At 47.2% G+C, this 7727-nt stretch overlaps 1 protein-coding gene across 1 annotated transcript in view; it reads right to left on the bottom strand.

Annotated features, from left to right (window-relative positions):
- Positions 1 to 7727, bottom strand: part of LOC111956451 (mucin-2-like) — a 23240-nt gene that overhangs the window by 14419 nt on the left and 1094 nt on the right. The gene's annotated exons all lie outside the window — the stretch shown is intronic.

Raw genomic sequence — 7727 nt, 5'->3', positions numbered from 1 at the left:
AGAATATTGGTTAGGTTTATGAGGAGAGAGAGAGAGAAGAGAGAGAAGAGAGAGAGAGAGAGAGAGAGAGAGAGAGGAGAGAGAGAGGGCTGAAGGGTGTCAGTGAATTAGAGGTGTGACCTCTTGTCCTCCCTATAGGGTTAAATGGATTTCTGCTGGATGAGAGATTCCCAAATGGAGATGACTTGACTCTGGGCGACACCACTTATGTTTTAACAGGTTGACCATAGTCTCATGAAGCACAGGGATTTGTTTCACACTCCTTGGGTAATGGACATGATGTTCGTGCACGTCTCAGATTTGCTAAAGTGTGTGTTTGTACAGTGCCTTCAGAAATAATTCCGTGAGCGAGTTGGAGATGAGGAGGGCTATATTAACGAAGCCCTGAACACCCCAGTCTCTATGGCTCATCCTATCTAGCTCACTTCACTGCCTTGGCTCATCTGGAATCAGGAAAGTCAATAAACACGATCTGCTAGATAAGAACTCCGTTGCCCACGTCCTAATCCTTAAATTAAGCGTCGTACCGGATTTATATTCGAGACTCATATAGGAGAAATGTGCCGACACTTGTTCTGGAAATGTAGAAACTAACATAAATATTTATCTGATATGAGTAGTTAAGAGCATAAGACTAAGCGTCTCTTGGATAGAAGAATCAGTGACTATTCTCTGGAGTAAATCTCCCATATTTGCACACGAGTGCCTTTTTGATCCCAGAGGACGCCACTTGGGGTCTAGTGTCTAGAGTGAACAGCCGTCCCTATGGGTTCCATACTAAAGTCTGGCAGCCCGGATGTTGTTGACTCAGAGTGAGGATCTACAACCATCTAATTTTCCACATCACTGCTTGTCTTTCTGAAACCAAGCTAACCAATGTTTGGCTGTCATTTTAGGAAAATACCTGGTGTTGTATGTCATTGAAGCTTGAATGCTTCATAGTCCAAATTGAGGTAATTTCATTCCAACTTCAAATCCAATCCATGAGTCAGATAAAATCTTAATTGAAAATAATGGTAAACTCTCCTATTTKTACAGGGTCAGTTGAATTGAGTTGAGGTGGAGTTGACCCCAGCCTGCAGATGCAGTATGTCAGAGAATGGATTTGGCATTGCCGGGCAGTCACGGTCAATAGTCCCCAGTGGTTATTGACTGTGACCACTCCTGTGTCCTGGTTTACCTTCTGGTCAGAACAGCAGCCAGCCAACAGGCTAGGATCCAACAGGTCTGAAACACGACTGCCCAGGTCCAGAGGAGTCAGAGTCATGGCAGCTAGAGGAGACAACACCCCCCTATTTCATCCAGTGGTACTTCAATCTGATCAGGTGTCGCACTAAAATGAACAACTAAACATCTTGCCATCTGTGGTCTATCAAATCGGATCATGACAGAAATTTGCTCGATTAACATTAGTATCTAAGTAAGAACAGAACCTGTTTATACTCCCCAAAGAGTTATATTACATCTCAGGTATTCACCTAATCTAGTGTGTGTGGTGTGTTGTGTGGTGTAGTGTGTGTGTGTGGTGGTGGTGAGTGTGCTGTGTGTGTGTGTTCGTGTGTGTGTGAGATGTGTGATTCTGGTGGTGGTGGTGGTGTGATGGTGTTGTGTGTTTGGTTGTGTTGGTGTAGGGTGGTTTGAACTGAAGCAGATGGTGACAAGGGGATTTGCCCGGTAGGGAGCGTTTGCTGCGTTTGCATGCTTGCTGTGGTGTTTTGTGCGACGTGTAGAGCTAGGTGTGTATATTCTGTGATTGGTTAGTTAGAAACATATGTACCATTTAGGATCAGGGCGGTAGCAGCACTTTGGTAAAAGGCAGCAGAGCAGACCGAGTACTGCCGTCAGTAACGGAGTTAGGGCATGAGATGTCTTTGGGTTGCACGGTCGTCACCATGGAAAGCTAGTCAGTGGAACCTGGTGTCTGAGTGGGTGACGCTTGTCATAGGCAAAATCTAAAAACTAACGTTGGTTGTGATGTTCTAATAATAGGTATTGCACAGGCAGGTAGGCTATAGTTCACTCGTTCAGTAGTAAAGGGCAGGGGGGAAATGGGATACCAGAGAAGGCTGGATGACACATAGGATTATGATCAAGCAGGTGTGAATGGTTGAATACGTCATGGGGAAACGGTATTTCAGATTAGGTGAATACTGAGATTGTAATAATTCTTTGGGGAGTATAAACAGGTTCTGTTCTTACTTAGATACTAATGTTATATCGACAAGATTTCAGTCATGATCGAGGATGGATCCTAAGTTATTTGACATGACCACAGATGGCAAGATATTGTAGTTTGTTCATTTTAGTGCGACCACTGATCAGATTAAAGTTAACCACTGGAGTAGATGAGGAAAAGTGGGTGGTGTTGTCTCCTCTAGCTGCCATGACTCTGACTCCTCTGGACCTTGGCAGGTCGTGTTTCAGACTGTTGGATCCTAGCTGTGGCTTGGCTGGTTGCGACAAAAGTCCAGGAACCACAGGAGTGTACAGTCAATAACACTGGGGGACTATTGACCCGTTGACTGCCCGGCAATGTCAAATCCATTTCTGACCACCTGATCTGCAGGCTTTGCGGTAAGACTTCCATCTTTCACTCAACGTTCAACGTGAGCCCTGTAAAGCTAATAGAGGGAGTTTTAGATGTATGTTTCAATTAAGGATGTTGATTCGATCTGCATGGTTGGATGTGCAGTTTGGAGGAATGATATTCCGTAAAGAATAGCCAAGCAGTTTGGCTAGCGTTTGGTGTAGTACAGGAAAGCAACGCCAGCAGTGATGGTGGGAAATGTTGGTGATGGGGACTCTGTGGATCTCCGGTGCGGGAGTTCTGCATGACAGACAGATCAGGGGTCTGCCAGACCTTTCTTAGACGTGATTGTCACACGGGGTGGGGTCTTGTGGTGTTAGCGTCAACACATCCGCGAGGGACGCCAGACTTGTAGTATGTGGAATACGTTGAGGTATGCCTGTGTGTTTACGGTGCAAACAACATCCGGGGCGGCCAGACTTAGTATGAGAACGCGGCTTTGTTTACCCGATCATACCAACGGATCGGGCCTGCCCCGACTGTTGAGATATGAGACCTTCTTGTTTTTCCGTTTCTAAACATACGGGGCCCAGAAGCATGGAGTGAGTGTTTGGTATGGAAATGACCCTTGGTGTGTTTAGCGTATAACAAAATCGGAGTGCAGACTAAGTTAGTATGTAAGCTTGGTTGTTACATAGTCAAACAATCATCCGCAGATGTGTGCTGTTTGCCGACGGACTTAGGTGTATGGTACTGCCGCTGGCGTGGCTGTTTGTGACGTCAACGAACAATATTCGGGCCTGCCTAGGGGTTTGGGGTGATGCGAAAACCGCCGTGTGTGTTTACGTCAACAACCTGCCGGGCTGCCAGAACTGTATTGAAGTGTAAGATGGAACCTGCCTTTGTGTTACATCAATCAAAATGTGCCGTGGCGGCCGTGCCATGAGACTTTAGTATGGCATAACCCCTGTGGCTTTTACGTACAGCACATCGGGCTGCGCAGAGCTTTCTGATTTTGTATGTGGTAAGTTGATAGGAACCCCTTGTTTTTACTGTCAACAGAACATGCGGGCTGTGAACGTTGAGTAGTATGGACGTCTGAGGTCTTGTGTGTATGTCGTCAACAGATGCGGAATGGCCGCGGGGCTGCGAAGACGCTTTGCTAGGTCTATGGGACGCCCCTGTGTTTTATGTGCGGCAACAACATTCCGCGGGCTGCCAGAGCTTGTAAGAGGAGTGGGATGGGACCCTTGTTGTTGGTTACGCGGTGCCAACGAACGCAAGTCCGGGGGCCGGTGGCCCGAGGGAACGTTTTAGTTAGGCAGCCTCGGTCCATTGTTTTATGTTGTACGTTCAACAACATCCGGGCGTGTCGGGCACCAGACTTTTAGTATGGGAACACGCTTTTTTAGACCGTCATACAAATATCCCGGAAGCGTTGCAGACTTTACGTCTGGAGCCCCTTGTTTTTACGTACATACAAGACATCCCGGCCTTTGTGCGCCAGACCCGTTATTTAGTGAATGTGAACCGCCTTGGTTTTGGGTTAAGGTCAACAGCACATCCGGGCTGCCGACTTTAGTATGGACCGTCCTAGTGTTTTTAGACGTCAAGAGCACGATACGGGGTGCCCGCTTGTAAGTATGGACCTCCTGTGTGGGGTTTACGTCAAGAACAGTCCGGTGGCTGCAGGACTTGTAGGTGAATGGGAGCCCCCTGTTTACCTATGCAACATCGACCTCAGACTTTAGTGTATGGTGGACTCCCGATTGGGTGTTTAGTTCAAGCAACATCCGGGCGGGCTGGGCCAGACTTTTAAGTATGGGCTAACCATGGTTTACGTCAACAGCTATCCGGGTGCCATGACTCTGTTAGTTGGATGTGGAACTTGTGTGTTTAACGGTAACAACATTCCGGGTGCCCGACCATTTGAGTATGTGGACTAGCAGTCCTTTGGGTTTTTTGAGCGTCAACAACAAGATATCGGGCCTGCGAAGACCTTGTTAGTAGGACGTCGAGCTTGTTCTACCGTCAAAAGACATCCCGGTCTGCAGAAGTTGTAGTAGATGGAGACCCGCTTGCATTTTTTAGTCAACAACTCCGACTGCCAGACTTTAAGTATGGACCCCTGTTTTTACGTTCCATCACATCCGAGGGCGCTGCCTAGGAACTTTAGTGATGAGTGTGTACTGTCCCCATTGTTTACGATTCAGACACCATCCGGGATGGCTAGAGCTGCCAGACTTTTAAGTATGTGAACCCTTGTTAACGTAAAACATTCGCCGCGCGCCCTGCAAGACTTTTGTTGTATATGACTCCTTGTCTGTACGTCAACAATCATCCGAGCTGCCATGGTGTGCCGACGCTTTAGTATGGATACCCCTTGTTTTTACGTCAACAACAATCAGACCTGCAGAGTTGGTATAGACCCCTTGTTTTCGTCAACACATCCGGGCCTTGTCCATACTTTATATGGAACCCCTTTGTGTTTACGCTAAGCTATCTCGGGGCTGCAGACTTTTAGTATGGAACCTCTCTTGGTGTTTACGCTCAAACAACCTCCAGGGCTGCGTCAGGACGTGTGTTTGGGGCGGGTGGGATTGGTCAAGCCTCTGCAGACTAGTGGCGTTGCGAGTAACGGTAGCGAATGATGATCAGTCGGTGCGGAGGACATGCGCTGCATGCGAGGTAGCTGGGGCGCAGTCCGGAGCTATCCGTGGGAGATGCATGAGGTTATGTTTTATGCGGTGAGCACGAAGAGCCCGATTGTGTTATTTATGGATAGTCTTAGTCGTCTTCGAACTACATCCCGGTATATACCTGTCTCAAGATGGCTGTCTCTGTTGGGGTGTTGTATAGCGAGGTCGGTCTGGGAGCGGTTGTTGGTGCTGGTTAACCCGGGTACGGAAAGGCCTACCGAGACATGACGGAATCGCTGCCAGGAGTGGTGGCTGTGTATAAGAGTCGCTCGCGTTGGTGTAGTCACTAGATGGTCACAACGAGTCGCGGAGGCTGCTCTACGAGAAGGACTTTTGGTTATACGGTACCCCTGTGTTTTTACGGTCAGCTGGCACGCGCAAGATCCGGGGGTGTGCACTCTCAAGACTCTTAGTGTAGTGGGAGAAACCCTCTTGTGTGCTGTACGGTCGAACAGGATGGCATGACTGAGTCCGGGTGCTGGCAGCAGCTTTAGGGTGGAAGAGACCCTTGTCTTTACGTCACCCAAACCATCGGGCTGTCCAGACTTTAGGGTATGGACCGGGGACCGATTCCCTTGTTTTCGTCCATACGATCGGGGGCTGCCAGGGACTTTGAATATGGGAACCTGCCTTTCGGTAGTGTTTGACGGTGCATCCAACACTAGGTTCCGGGGTGCAGACTTTTAAGTATAGGACCACCCTTGTTTTAATCGTCAACACATCCGGGCTGCCAGCACTTGTTATGGAACCCAGTTTGGGTTTACGTCTAGAGATTCATGTAGGTGCTGAGTAACTTGTAAAACATGGTCCTGATAGAACCAGTTTGTCATACGCGTTGGTATATACACTCATGTGATTGAACTGGATGCCAGTGGCATAAAAACGTTGAAAAAATGGTTTTGTTTTGAATAGTATGGTTTGTAGATATTATTTTTGATCATTGATGAAAAATGCTTTAGGTACAATAGAGATGAAGTTTGTACTTTGAAGTTTATGGACAGAGATAATTCGAGCAGGATGTTACTGTACTGTGAATTGACTTGGGAATGAAGTATGGCTGTAGAATGATTCAGGTCAAGCTGTAGGATTAAGTACATTCTGGATAACATGTCTGTCACTATTGATATCTTCTCAACAATGCCTGTTTTTATAGGAAAAGAAAAAAGGAAAGGCATGGATTTAATCGGCGCAAGGGAAACGCGGCTTCTCAGGACAGGTGTAGATTCGCTAGAATGTGCGGTAGGGATCTGTGGATCAAATAAAGGGAGTTTCGCATGGAGATATCTCCACGGAAAGGGCTATTTGTTAGTCCCAAAGACTATCTCGTGAATCTTAAATACTTCGTTCAGATAATTAATCTGTTTACGCTTTCGAGAAAATGAAGTGGTCGGCCGACTCAGTACATAGTGGACTAAGAATACGATTCCGTACCAGCTGAGAAGGATGGACGTGGGAAGTTTTTGGATTTTAGTCTGGTTGTACTGATGGAGGCGATATCCTGTCGGTCCAGACCCAGAGGCCAGTGGGATAGTGAAGGCTAGATGGGATGAAGCCATGAGGACTCGGGGGTGTCAGGGTTCGTTAGGGAGGATATAGTCCGCTCGCTCAGCTTCAGACTGGCTCACGCTGAATTAATTTCTCTGAAGGGCAACTTGGTACGATCACACGATCTTGATGTAGCATAAGTCTGTTATGGACCGTGCACGAGACACATTGCAGTCTCAGTTACCAAGTAAAGAGTTGGTGGAAATCTATCAAAGTCCGCTGTCGGCCAGAGTGTGTTCATGGAGACTGATGTGGTCAACTTTACTGTTGGAACAAAAGTTGGTGTCGCCCAAGTCAAGGTCAATGACGCACATGTAGTGGGAGATCTCGCTGCAAGATCCACTCTCAGGGAGGAGGGACGATCGAGCGAGCCCACCTCTAAGTTCACATGGTCGTGTGCTGTCCATGGTTGGTGGGTCATTCTCTCAAGTGCCATGATTGTTGGATCACTCTCTCTCTGTGGGTGTCGTGGCTGCTCTCTCTTCGTTCTGATGTGGGTTGTGCTCCTTGCTCTCTCTCTCTGCTCTCGTGGTTCTGCTGTGTTCTGCGTCCCTTCTTCTCTCTCTCTGGTGTGCTCTGCTTCTCTCTCTCTCTTTACTTCTGATGTTTCTGCCTTCTCGTCTTCTCTGATATATATCAGTGTGAGGAGGAAACGAGTATATTTGTTGGGGAATTACTGGCCCGAAGCTTCTGTTTGACAGGGTGTTTCTCTAGTCCTGGTACAGAAACAATGTAGGAGTCGTGTAGCAGTTTTGATGTTCATTAGGTTGAAGCTATACGTGAGGGTGAGAGAATCGGTAATCTCAGAAACAAAAAATTCTCAAGGAGATATTTACATTTGGGTATGTGTGTATTTTTTTGAAGTAGCAATTAATTGTGCCGAGATTTGTATCGTCTGGACATTGGGACCGAGTGTCTTGGATAACTGACATCAGACAAAGCAAGAACTTAATATT

This window comes from Salvelinus sp. IW2-2015, linkage group LG32 (genome assembly GCF_002910315.2).
Source record: "Salvelinus sp. IW2-2015 linkage group LG32, ASM291031v2, whole genome shotgun sequence".
In the NCBI taxonomy this organism is placed as follows: Eukaryota; Metazoa; Chordata; class Actinopteri; order Salmoniformes; family Salmonidae; genus Salvelinus; species Salvelinus sp. IW2-2015.
This window is presented reverse-complemented; position numbering and strand designations above follow the sequence as displayed.